Here is a 13,230-nt window from a genome sequence, read left to right as displayed (position 1 = left end):
AATTTACAATAAAATGCAATGCCCCCCAAAGAGCGCGCAACAGAAGCCCTGGATCTGCCAGCCAAACGGAGACTCCAAATAAAAGAAAGCATCGAACGATGCTGACTCTTACCTGCCTGTTTGCTGCTACGGGAATAATCTTCCCATTCATTCCATGCCTGCCGATATGCTCGCAACGTGGAGGGGGCTAAAGACTGTTCTGCTTAGCCCTCCATGCCGGCTCGATCACCTGCCAAACATAAGAGGGGCAAAGCACAACGTCAGCACCAGGGCCACAGATCGGGACCTAGCCCACTGGAAACGTGATAACGCATCGTCTATCTCATTCTCCACCCCAGGAATGTGTCTTGCCTTAAACATGATGTTACAGCGCAAACATGTGAGCACAGCTGCGCTAGCAAGCGCAAAACCAGCAGGGAAGCCGCATGTTGCTGATTGTATCGCATGGACCATGCCCAGGTTGTCACACCTGATAATGATGCTGCGATTGCGTAACCATTCCCCCCAGATTTCCAAGGAAACCATTATGGGAAAGAGTTTGAGAAGGAGTAAGTCCTTAGTCAAACCCTTTCCCACCCATTCTTCCAGCCAACGGCCAACGCACCAGGAGCCATCAAGATAACATCCGAACCCCGTGGTGCCTGCTGCGTCGGTGAACAGCTGCAGCTGCAAATTGTCAGCGGCTGGAGACATCCACAACCGAACGCCATTAAAATCCCGAAGAAACGAGACCCAGACAGAGAGGTCCTGCTTAATCTCTGAGGATAAACGTAGCAAATGTCTCGGTTAGTGACACCAGCCGTGGCCCTTTCCAATTTACGTGAAAAAGCTCTGCCCATTGGAATTACTTTACAGGCCCAGGAGGGATTGCGCCTGCCGCAGGGTAATTCTACTGGAAGCCGTGCATTCCGCTATGGCATTACTTGACAGGCTTATCGAGAGGAATGCGACAAGAACCCACCGAGGTACAGATCTCGATACCCAGGAATGACAAGGGGAAGGGCCCTCCGTTTTGTCCACAGCAACGGGAACTCCAAATGAAAAAACAGCGCTCGTAAAGAAAACAAAAGATAACTGCATCTGCCTGAACCGGAAGGGCCGACACACAGAAAGTCATCGAGATAGTGGGCTATTCCATGACTACCGCAAAAATTAAATAAATAAATTCCGCGCACCAGTGTAGGAAGGTGCTAAAATGCTCGAAAAACGCACAGGACACAGAACACCCCATAGGCAAGCATTTGTCTATGCAATATCCGTTGTCCAAGCTAAAAACCCATAAACTGGAATGACTCTGGGTGCAAAGGAAGTAGACGAAAAGCTGACTCAACATCTATCTTAGCCATCAGTGCGCCCGGACCATAACACCTAATGACGTCCAAAGCATCGTCAAAAGACTGGTACACCACCGAGGAAACCTCAACTGGTATGGCATAATTTACTGACGAGCCTGGCGGATAAGACAGATGTTGCATGAGCCCTTATTTTCCTGGAATTTTCTTGGGAACCACTCCCACCGGGGAATTCACAAGATCCCTAATGGGGGTTCTGCAAAAGGCCCAGCAATGCGCCTGCGCTAACCTCGCCAGCCACTTTTTCCCTAAGAATGTGAGGCAATTCAAAGGCAGACTTCAAATTTCTAGGCGGATATGTGTCGACATCCCTGCAAATAGGTAAACGAAAACCAAAACTGAAGCCTTTTAACGAAAATTCTGCGTCCTGCAGAACCGGGTACCAACTCAACCATTTTGCTATCGCTGTGACACGGACAGGGGATGGAACTTTACTTAGCACTTGTGCCTTTTGCTGGCTGTGCAGGCTGCTGCTGGGCACCCCCCTTGAAACACTTGGCAACTGGGTGATTGCCACCACATCGCAAGCAGAGGTGACGAAAACGACATTTTAATGTGGAATTATTAAAGGCGAAGCATTTTCCCCAGACGCCTGCTGTTAGCCCTGACGAACTGAACTAGCTGCTTTGCACGCGTTGTACCCCTCATAGGCAGGACGCGAAGGCTGCGTGACCTCCAGCAATGTATATTTGTCGAAGTAGGAGCATAGCTGAGAATGGAGCTTCCCGGTGATAGCTGCTTGGGGCAGTGATTGCAATAATAAGCTGTGCACCCTGTAGAAATTCACTGTAGCACATGTATTCTGTCTATTTTGTAAGTTAAATGCTCAGAATACAGTATATAATACAATCTCCTCTATTGGCTGATAATAATGATTCAAAGGAGATAAAAGCTAGATCTTAGGTGCTATAGATAAATAAAGCAGAGTCAAAGCCATTACCCCTTACTGTCATATAACGCATCACTAAAGCATTCTATTCCCCCAATGATACCTCAATGCCCAGCATAATACTGACACTGTTTGCTGCAACTGTTTTCTACCATTAAGAGGGCATAATCAGCACTTAGACCATCTATAAAATACATCATACGAATGTACTGAATGATATAATTCTGGCATATACAGGACCAGCAAACACAGTAAGTAATTATATGTAGAAGTAGAGCCATCCTGTCTGAGCTGAATCTTTTATTTCATGTGCCGGCTCCTTTACAGATCATATGAGCAAGTTGGGGAATCTGGGAGAGGGCAGAAAAAGAAACCATGCACTGTCCTGGAAACAGATGCACAGATTGGTCCCCCTATGTACTGGATGGTGTATTATCCAGTATTAATAATTGATCCAATAGGTGATCCATATCAGTGCACCCCGTACAGTGCATGTTTTCCAGATCTAGTTGGTGCACAACAATATTCATTACTGGCTTTTTAACTTTTTCTACTGGCTGACACATTTAAAAGATCAACAGGGACTGTAGTGCTAGTTATTTCATTTGTGACACTGAGGGGATCCTAAAAAACATGCAACTTTAGTATTATATGCTATTTCTATTGTAGTCATCATGGTGTGGGCTGAGGGGGGGTTCAGGTAAGGCACTCATAAACCCCTCCTGCATTTGCCTATGGTGCTGGTCATTGCAGCCACAAAGATAATATTGACCAGGGGCATAAAGGACTGAAGGGAAGCACCCCTCCCCCGCACTGGCACACCTTCCACAAAGCTGCTGCAGCCTGAGGGGGGATAGAACTATCAATAGGGGAACCACACCTGCAGCTCCTAATAACATGGGGACACTGTGGAGCCAGGGACCAGGGTCTGGGGAGGCTCATTACTAGGCAGGACATAGCTACACCCACCCCCAGCAGAACAAGAAATCAGAAAAGACACTGATTGAGGACAGAAAGGAAAAGTAAAAGCAATGATATGAAGTAAATGAAAAGAGACTAAATACAATAAGGAAAAGGAGGAGAGAAGAAGAGAAGAAGGAGAAGCACTAAGAGAGTTTTATTAAGGAAAATGACAACTGACAAAATGCACTTCCCTGTCCTGGAGGAATCTGGAACAAAGAGGCTTTGGCCCACACTTTTATCCCACTATATAATGTTCCTGTTACAAACCCGCCCCTGCTTGCCATAGGCTAACTCCCACAAGTAATTTGCATACATGCCTGCCCCCATCCTAGAGGTTTAAAACACCTCTTTTCTTATGCAATCTTTCGGTTTCTCTTAAATGAAAGTCGGGGATTTAAATAGCCGCAGCAGGTGTTTTTTTCCGACATTGAAGAAGTGATGCAGAAGAGCACTTAGGTTATTTTTTTCGTTTTTTTAAGTGGTCCCATCAATTTTAGGGTACATGAAAATGGGTACTAGAATATTTTTAAGTCCCTAAAGTAAGTTTTTAAAAATTCTGCATTTGTGCACCTGCCGCTATAAATCTATTCTAGAATACACCTGCCGCTAATAATCTATTCTAGAAAACACCTGCCGCTAATAATCTATTCTAGAATACACCTGCCGCTAATAATCTATTCTAGAATACACCTGCCGCTAATAGCCTATTCTAGAAAACACCTGCCGCTAATAATCTATTCTAGAATACACCTGCCGCTAATAGCCTATTCTAGAATACACCTGCCGCTAATAGCCTATTCTAGAAAACACCTGACGCATACTTGCAGAATAGCCCTGAACCTATTTCCCTATTGTTAAACAATTTTTTCCCATTTTTTTTTCACCCCAATTTTTAAATTAATTTTTTGGGGTGTCCCTATTTTTTTTTAAAACTTTTTTTGACACAGTTCTTTTTTAAATGTCATTCCCAGGGGTGCAGGCTATTTTTTTTAAGCCTGCACCCCTAAACCCCATTTCTGCACTTTTTTTCGACACCTATTCAATGGTGAAAACTTATCCCCGTTTTTTATCAAAGACTTTTCTAACCTGCGAAAATTCTTTGAAATTGAATACGGTGTAAAAGTAAAAACCTGCGATAATGACGTCATAGGTGCGATATTAACGCAAAAACTATGTTATCGGTCCCATATTGAATACCCCTAAAAGTGTGTGAAATAACAGTTGAACTAACAGTGAACAACATCTGAAAACAGGCAAAAACAATCCTCACCTGCTACAGTCGGACACTGCATCACACTATCTTACTAACTTCGACAAACTTTAAAATGTCTTTCCCTGCATCTCACCCCTCTGTGCAAATACCCTCCTAAACAATCCACTCCCCCTTTTCTTAACACTCAGGAACATTTTTATTATCTGTATACAGTGACTGTAACATCCTCAGCCTGTCCTCGCAAAATACATTCACATGCATCCTACCAATATCTTTATTATGGTGTGCCCAGTGCTGCGCAGTACTATGGTGTGCCCAGTGCTGCGCAGTACTATGGTGTGCCCAGTGCTGCGCAGTACTATGGTGTGCCCAGTGCTGCGCAGTACTATGGTGTGCCCAGTGCTGCGCAGTTCTATGGTGTGCCCAGTGCTGCGCAGTTCTATGGTGTGCCCAGTGCTGCGCAGTACTATGGTGTGCCCAGTGCTGCGCAGTAACTATGGTGTGCCCAGTGCTGCGCAGTACTATGGTGTGCCCAGTGCTGCGCAGTACTATGGTGTGCCCAGTGCTGCACAGTACTATGGTGTGCCCAGTGCTGCACAGTACTATGGTGTGCCCAGTGCTGCACAGTACTATGGTGTGCCCAGTGCTGCACAGTACTATGGTGTGCCCAGTGCTGAATCTTACCTGCTGTCAGTATGGACCTAGCAGGGTGAAATGTTCTGCTCCCTTCACAGGCGGCAGCAGCAGTCAATCTGGGAAACCCATGGGCTGCAGGAGTCCTGACAAACTCCCTCAACAAGCTCCGCAGCCTTTTCCCACCTTTCAGCCCCTTGGGTTCCTGGGGAAGGAGACCTGGCTCCCTATTGGTCGACAGCTGCCATGTTTTTGTAGCCTGCAATGGGGGCAGCCATATTCTTTTAGCCCATGCTGGATTACTTTACACGTTATAGCACAGCCCGGGGGAAGACGGCACCCAGCCCCCCGGCTAAGTAAGGCAATCGGTGGGGTGGGACTGCGATCGCAGAAGCTATGCAGACCCATGGCAGAGTGAGTGACAGGAAGTGCTGTTTGTGGGTGGTGACGTGGGGGGTGGCTGGGCGAATGCAGGCGGCACTTTTCAACGGCGCTGCATGGGTGTGCATAAATTAGCCACTGCGATACCAGACGCAGCCTGAGGTCTCATAGCGTGCGCAGAAGTAAGCGATTCCTAAGTGACGTCTGACCTGCCTTACCTGTGCGTATGGGTCCGATGTTACTCGATGTGAGTAATTGGAAGTGGGCGTCCTTATGTCAGGCTGCGATCGCAATACGAATGCACACATTTACATATCACCGCTGATATTAGCAACTGCAATAAGCAGAATAGCGATCCATGCTGAATCAGGGCCTGACCCCTCTACTCATCAGGATGGACACTGCCTCGATCTTGTATTCACCAGACTATTCCCATCTCTGAATTCACTAACACTCCTTTCCCTCTCTCAGATCACAATCCTATCACCGGCAAGCTCTCATCCGTCGCTTCAAGGTCTCTGTGCATGACCCAAGCCTCCTCTAACCCGCAGAAATATTAACTTGATTAGTTTTCAAGAACTTTCCACCTCTCTACAACATCTGCTCTCACCAATCTCTACATTCACTTCTCCTGATCTTGCTGTATCCCATATTAACCATACTCCGCAAATATGGCATTCTAAAGTAACAAGACATCTACAAAGTAGAACGCTAGCGGCGTAAATCTAGTATGCTGAGTGACCAAACAAACATAATTCCAGTCTCCAATCTTTGCTCATAGCCCCAAGCTCCTTTTTAATATTTTTCAATCTTTTCTAACACCTTCCATACCTAGCCCACTGACTATCAGTGCCCAAGAGCTTGCTTCCTAATTCATTGCTTCTAATTCATTGCTTCCTAATTCATTGCTTCCTAATTCATTGCTTCCTAATTCAAGGACAGGGATATTGTGATCCAACATGAAATGCTATGCTCTTCCTCAGCCAGCAACCAGTTTAGTTCCTTCCCTGCCCCCTCCGGCACCTTCTCTTCTCTTCTCATTTGATCTCGATCTCTCTCTCTCGATCTCTCTCTCTCTCGATCTCTCTCTCTCTCGATCTCTCTCTCTCGATCTCGATCTCTCTCTCGATCTCGATCTCTCTCTCGATCTCTCGATCTCTCTCTCTCTCGATCTCTCTCTCTCTCTCCTTTCCATGATTGTTGCAGCATGCAGTGCTTACTCCTATTCTGAAAACACACCGTGCTCACCCTAACTCTCTCTTATAGTACCATCCCACCTCTCAGCTCACATGCCCCACCAAACTACTTGAGACTTGCCTACACTCGCCTCCAGTGGTGGATTTTACCTAGGGGGCTGCACCACCCACCTGTGATCCCCCCAGATCCCCTGCAGCTGCAAGTGAATTAGCAAGCAGCCCTCCGTAATAAAAGCAGAGGCGCTTCCTATTGGAAGCAGTGTCTGCTAATCACACTACACGTCAGACAGGCAGTCCCAGGGGGAGGTGTCTCCTCCCCCCCTGGGACTGCCAGTCCGGACTGCCATTAGCAGAGAGCGCTTCCAATAGGAAGCACTTCTGCTTTTATTATGATGACTTTATTCGGTTGCTTGGGGCAACAGTAGATGCAGCCCCTTCACCAATGCGGTTTTCTGCGCATGCGCGTCTTTTTTCTTTCGTGGGGCTTTTCTTTTTTTTATTGCTCATGCGCATTGAAAGAGTAGGACCGCGCACCGCCGCCACAGCACACAGGAGGTGTGGACTGCAGCCCGCGCAGCCCCCCCACAAAAAAAAGGTAGGAGCCGCCGCCGCTGCTCGCCTCACACATTTCTCACAACTGACCCCCTGTAGTCAGGCTCTTGTCCCCAACACTCCACTGAGACAGCACTGACTAATGTAGTGAATGCTCTGATCCCTGCTAAGTCTATTATCACATCTTATTTCTCGCTGCTGCTTTTGACACTGTTGACCACTCTCTTCCCATACAGACACTACAATCCCTGGGTCTTCAGGAAACAGCCCTATCCTTGCTCTCATCCTACCTATCTAATCGCTCTTTCAGAGTTCCTCTCTCTGGATCTACTACCTCATCGGTTGGAGACCACAAGGCTCAGTCCTAGGTCATCTACTTCTCTCTATCTATACCACCTCCCTTGGCAAACTAGTCATCTATTTTGGATTTTATTATTATATGTATGTGGATGACACCTAAATCTCCATAACCTCGCCAGATCTCTCATCATTCGTGCTGGCCCATGTTACTGAATGTATTTCTGCCATTTTATCCAGGATGTCTTCTCACCACCTCAAACTTAGGGCCAAATATAACAGGGTGAGAGCTTAGAAAATGTGAGTTTAGCTGTAATCTCTCCCACTATTACATTGATCGATTTGTATCAGTTTGAGCAGCCACTCCCCCGGCCCACCCACCGCTGCAGCTGTCAACATCGACAGCTCGCCCCCTTTGTCTGCGAGACCCGGAGCGACTGTTTGCCCGTCGCCATCCGGGTCTCGCGCATGCACACGACGGAGCCGCTATGGGCCACCATCGACTCCGTTGCGAGCGCTTTGCGACCAGGTCTGAATCAGGCCCTCAGTCTCTGACACACTTTCAGCTGCAGGCATGTGTAGCATCACAAGTCTCTGTGACTGTACAATACTCTGGTTGTCTTTAGCTGTAGTAGTCTCATGAAACACAATGTTCTGTGACAGCATGAGCTTTTCATCACTGATGTTTCACAGACGATAGCCTTTGCTTTGTTTACTGTATCCCTTGATGCAATCAATGGATTAGGATTAAGTTTGTGTCCTCTCTATTTGAGAATGTGAGCGTAACTTCTACTTCCAAACACATGTTAAAGTTTGGTATTTTATCAGTCTACTCCTCCAGTGGTGATTTGTCTGTGACTACAACTGTAGGTGATCGACTATTCAGGTAAACAGCTGTTTGTACTGCCTCTGCCCAAAATCTTAAATCGAGAGTTGCATCATTCAGCATAGGCCGAGTCATTTCAACTATTATCCTATTTGCGCTTTCACTTACGCCATTTTGCTCTGATGTATATTGAATCGTTAGCTGATGCTGTGCGCCATTTTCTTTAAAACCGTTTGCTAGATCTTTGTTCTTGTTTTCTCTCATTGGACGGGATGTACTAACCTTTGCGGTATACATCCCGACAGTCACCACAAAATTACTAATCGCATATGTACTAAAGACAGAAAGAAGGGTTGGCGTGTCGTCGAGGGTCCCTGCTTTGTTTATAGCACCATCTCTAGCAGATACCTACACTAGTGCCTGCCAGGGGCGTAGAGCGCCTGGCCAGGCCCAGGTGAAAGGGGTGTGGCCTAATCGCAGGAGACGTGTCCACGCCCCCTTGAGCTAAAGAAAAAGAAACACTTTTGCACGGCGCTGTGCACTGGGGAGGGGTGTGCTGTAAGCTTCTCAGCCCAGCGCAAAGCCAGAGGGGGGGCACGATCAGTGTGATCGCTCCCCCCCCACAGGCAGAGGAGACTGCTGCGGCTGGGAAGGGGAGAGAGGTGCCAGGCCCCTCTAGCAAGTTCAGGCACGGGTAAATAGTACCTTCTCCCCCCACCCTCTCGGCACCCCTGCACAGTATGCTGACAATTTTAGCAACATATCGTTATGTGATGGATTGGTAACTCATGCATAAGCTCTGAGTGCTAATTGCATATAAGGGATACCACGAGGGAGTGAGTTTTTGGATAGCAATTATTGTGCATGCATGCTCCCTTTTTCCCTATACTCTCCCTGCCAACCATGCTTAATGAATCCACAGCTCAAGATTTTTAAATTGGAATATTACATTTATAAATACTGTATCACAGTTTCTGTGTGTTTTTATTAAACACAGTGGATTACCCACAGGCTTGATCTCACGGACTATGGCGTATGAGTTTTATAAATATAAGCGAAACAATTGCTAAATAGGAACATTGAGACTGTTTTTCTCTTAATCAGGTTGAAACATTTTTACAAATTGATACAACCTTTGATAATATCAACAATGTATTCTAATATGCAATTAGAGTATTGCTCATTAGTACCGCATTTGTCCTAGCTTAAATTAGATCTATATATGATTGTGCTTATTGGCCAATTGATGCATCCTGATTTCATTCTACAGAAAGGGCCATATTTAATTAGTGGCAAAAAGTCGGAATCCGTGAAAAAGTATCGCATATGATGTCATTTCGCCAGGTGGAACTTTTAACGTATTCAATTGCAAAGACTTTTCGTGTACGCGGAAAGTCAATGCAATGTAATAGGCAACATATTTCGCCTATAAATAACAGATGGAAAAAAATTGCAGAATTGCGGTTTTGCGGTGCGAAGGTGCGGAAACCACTGTGCACCCTTGGAACAGTCCCCCAAAGGATAACTGCATTAACAAAAAACTAAAAAAAAAGAGCAACACCCTAAAAAATAACTTTGAAAATGGGGGTGAAAAAGTACAAAGTGGGGGTACACACATAAAAAGTAGCAAAATAGACTTTTGGGGGGTCTGTAAGTACGGGGGAAGTGTTTTTTTGAAGGCAGGTGCTTGCTGAAGGTGCGTTTTTGATGTCACTTAAAACTTCACTTTAGCGAATTTAAACCATGCTTGCACCCATTTTCAAGTACCCCAAATTTAACAGGACTACTTATTGACTCCAAAAAAACTGCTTAATGCTATTCTTCAGCACTTGTGCAAAGATGCTATATAGAGGCTATTGAAAGCACTTAAGTACCCCAAATAGCTCAGGGGGGCTAATCAGGGACATCTATACTGATCCCCAATGTTAGTGCATCCTTTGGGGGTGTTAGGCTGATTTACCCATCTCTGACAGCACTTGTTTGAGTTTCACCGGTACGGTTTTCGCGTCCTTTGGAATTGAATACGGCGAACAGCGAGGGCGTGCTCAAAAACTTTCCGTGTCCAAAACACTCGATGTAGGCAAAAAGTCCGGCAGGCGGAAAAGTTTTGCGGGTGCGAAACTAATTGCATGCGGGCCATTATTGGCTGTTTTCTGTTTTAATTTATTTTTGTTTCTTATATTTTATATATATATATATATATATATATATTACAAAATAAATGCATTTTAGATCGACCAGCGCCTCTAATACTTTTTAGTTTTTTATGGTTACAAATTGTTGGGGATCCAGTTTTCCCCAACCTGTGTAGGGGCTGCTGTCAATTGACTTTTGCTATTTTAGCACTATATATTGTGAGCCATAATTACCTAGAAGGTTAGCGCCAATTGTTTGTGCATTCTATTTCTTTAAAACAGTTTGCTAGATCTTTGTTCTTGTTTTCTCTCATTGGGCGGGATGTACTAACCTTGCGGTGTGCATCCCGCCAGTCACCGCGACCTTACTAATCGCGTATGTACTAACATATGCGATAAGAGCTGCTCTTTGCGATGCTGCTGCCACCGGGTGAGGGGGTCTCTGTGGGTCTCCGCCCCCTCCGAGCCCCAGGAGCTTCCGACTGGTGACCTCTGCAGGAAGCTCGGGCTCCTCCTCCTCCTTCCTGCACCCGGTAGAATTGGAGAAGAAGTAGGCGGAGGACCCAGGAGGAGCACGGGCCAGCACACGGCTGAGGTAAGTGGAGGGGCCGGCAGGGAGAGGTGCGGGGCAGCGAAGTGGCGACGAACGGATGCGGTAAGAAACCCATAGGCTTCTATAGGGTAATGTTACCCTCCGGACCGAAAATAGGGCGGCCAGGGCTTAGTAAATATGAAAATGCGGTAAAAACCATGAAAACTGGGTTTTTACCGCATTTTTCCTTTAGTACATCCCACCCATTGTCACTGTCATTATCTTTAGTTTCAGACCTGTCTGGTTCTCTACGAGACACCCTACTCTTTAAACTTGTCTGTTAATTCCCTTTTGTTTCTTAGAAAATAAACCACATCACCTTTGTAGAATCATTGATGAATGTCATGAAGTAAAATGTCCCACTCGTGATTTTTACCACAATTGGTCCACTAACGTCACTTGTGCTATGGATACAAACTTAGGAAAGGTTCAATGTGTTTGCTTGTTCTTCACGCAGCTATCACATGCTGGTCTTACAGGATTGTCCACTGGCATCCCAGTCACCATGCCATTTCTGTAGATCATCGTACCCTAGGTGTCCTAAAGTTCTGTGTCATAGCTTCATTGTTTGGTTGGAATCAGCCAGGGGCGCGAGAGTGGGGGGGGTACAAATTACCCAGGCCTGGGTTTGCTGCAGGGGCCCAGCGGGGGCCCAGGTCCGGCACTGCTCCCCCTCCCTCCTAAGTCACAGCAGACCAGCACACGCTGCTGTGTGCTCGGCTGCATTGGGAGACTGATCGTGGCTGCTAAAGCAGAAGCCAGAGCAGTCTCCTATGCCTATGGGGGGAGCGATCATGCTGATTGCGCCCCCCAATGGTTGTGCGCCGGGCTGAGGGCACACAGCGCCCCCCTCCACAGCGTGCAGGGCCGTACGGCGCTGAAATATATATTTTTTTCTACGGGGACATGGCCACACCTCCTGTGATTAGGCCACGCCCCGTCACCTGGGCCCGGTGCAGCTCTCATCGGCCCTGGATTCAGCAGCTACCATCGCACGACATTCCTTTGTGTCTAGGGTGTAGAGTTGTTGGTACAAGCTTGCTGCAACAATTACAGTACCTGTTTGGTTGTATACAATGCAGTGACCCTTTGCAAATTGGACTCGGTATCCTCTCCTTTCAAGTACACTAATGGCAATTAGATTAGTTCCGAGATCAGGCACAAATAGTACATCTTCAATGTCTACGACAATTGCTTTGCCTTTAACTTTCAAGCACAGTAATAGTCTATTTTTTTTTTACATTTAGGAACTTGTCTCCCTATTCATATGACATTTACCGATCTACACGGCTTTAATGACTTGAACCAACTTTCATTACATCTAAAATACCTTGTGTCTCCTGAGTCCATGTACCAGCAGTCCTAGCAGTGGCTGTCTGCTATATGTAATGCAAGGACCCTACTCAATGCTCCAGTTATAGACCGATCTCGCTTTTAAATATAGACATTAAGCGGTTGCTTGTTAGTCGCAAAATCTCTTTGACCTCCTGACATGCCTCCACATGGCACTCTGACCTTCCTACATGCCACTGTGACCTTCCCACGTGCCTCCACGTGGCAATAACCTCTCTACATGCCACTCTCACCTCCAAACATGCCTCCACAAGCCACTCTGACCTTCCCACATGACACTCTGACCTCCCCACATTCCTCCATATGACACTCTGACCTCCCTAAATGACACTCTGACCTCCCCACATGCAGGTCTATCAGCTTTTTATTGAGAAGACTGATTCTTTTGTCACAGGTCTCAGCCACTCACCTCAGTGGGCTCTTCGCCATCCTCAGATTATGTATGTATGTATGTATGTGTGTATGTATGTAAGTATGTGCTGGGCTCCTGCTGGCTGGCTCATATCCAAGCAACTCATCCGCCAACACACTGAGCCTGTGCGAGGGAAGATGGTTATGTTCAGCTGATGACACCTCGCCGAGCACCTGATTTCTGTGGCCCAGTCACCCAGGCCAGCAGGGTCAGGAACACATTCTGGATTATGTCATATTGTTTGTGAACGCTCCAAGAACGCCGTTCCTGTGCCTAACTGGAAATAAATAGAACTCAGGGGAGATTTAGCCTCTGCCAATAGCTCTTATTTCAGTTGGGAGGAAAATATATTGTTATAGCTGTGTGACACTGCCCAGCTTCATGTGATCAACCAGACGTGAAGAATACTTTAGGAAATAGACTGTTACTTATTGCC

This window comes from Taudactylus pleione, unplaced genomic scaffold (assembly GCF_031769625.1).
Source record: "Taudactylus pleione unplaced genomic scaffold, aTauple2 ptg000762l, whole genome shotgun sequence".
Taxonomy (NCBI): Eukaryota; Metazoa; Chordata; class Amphibia; order Anura; family Myobatrachidae; genus Taudactylus; species Taudactylus pleione.
Note: the sequence above shows the minus strand (reverse complement) of the source record.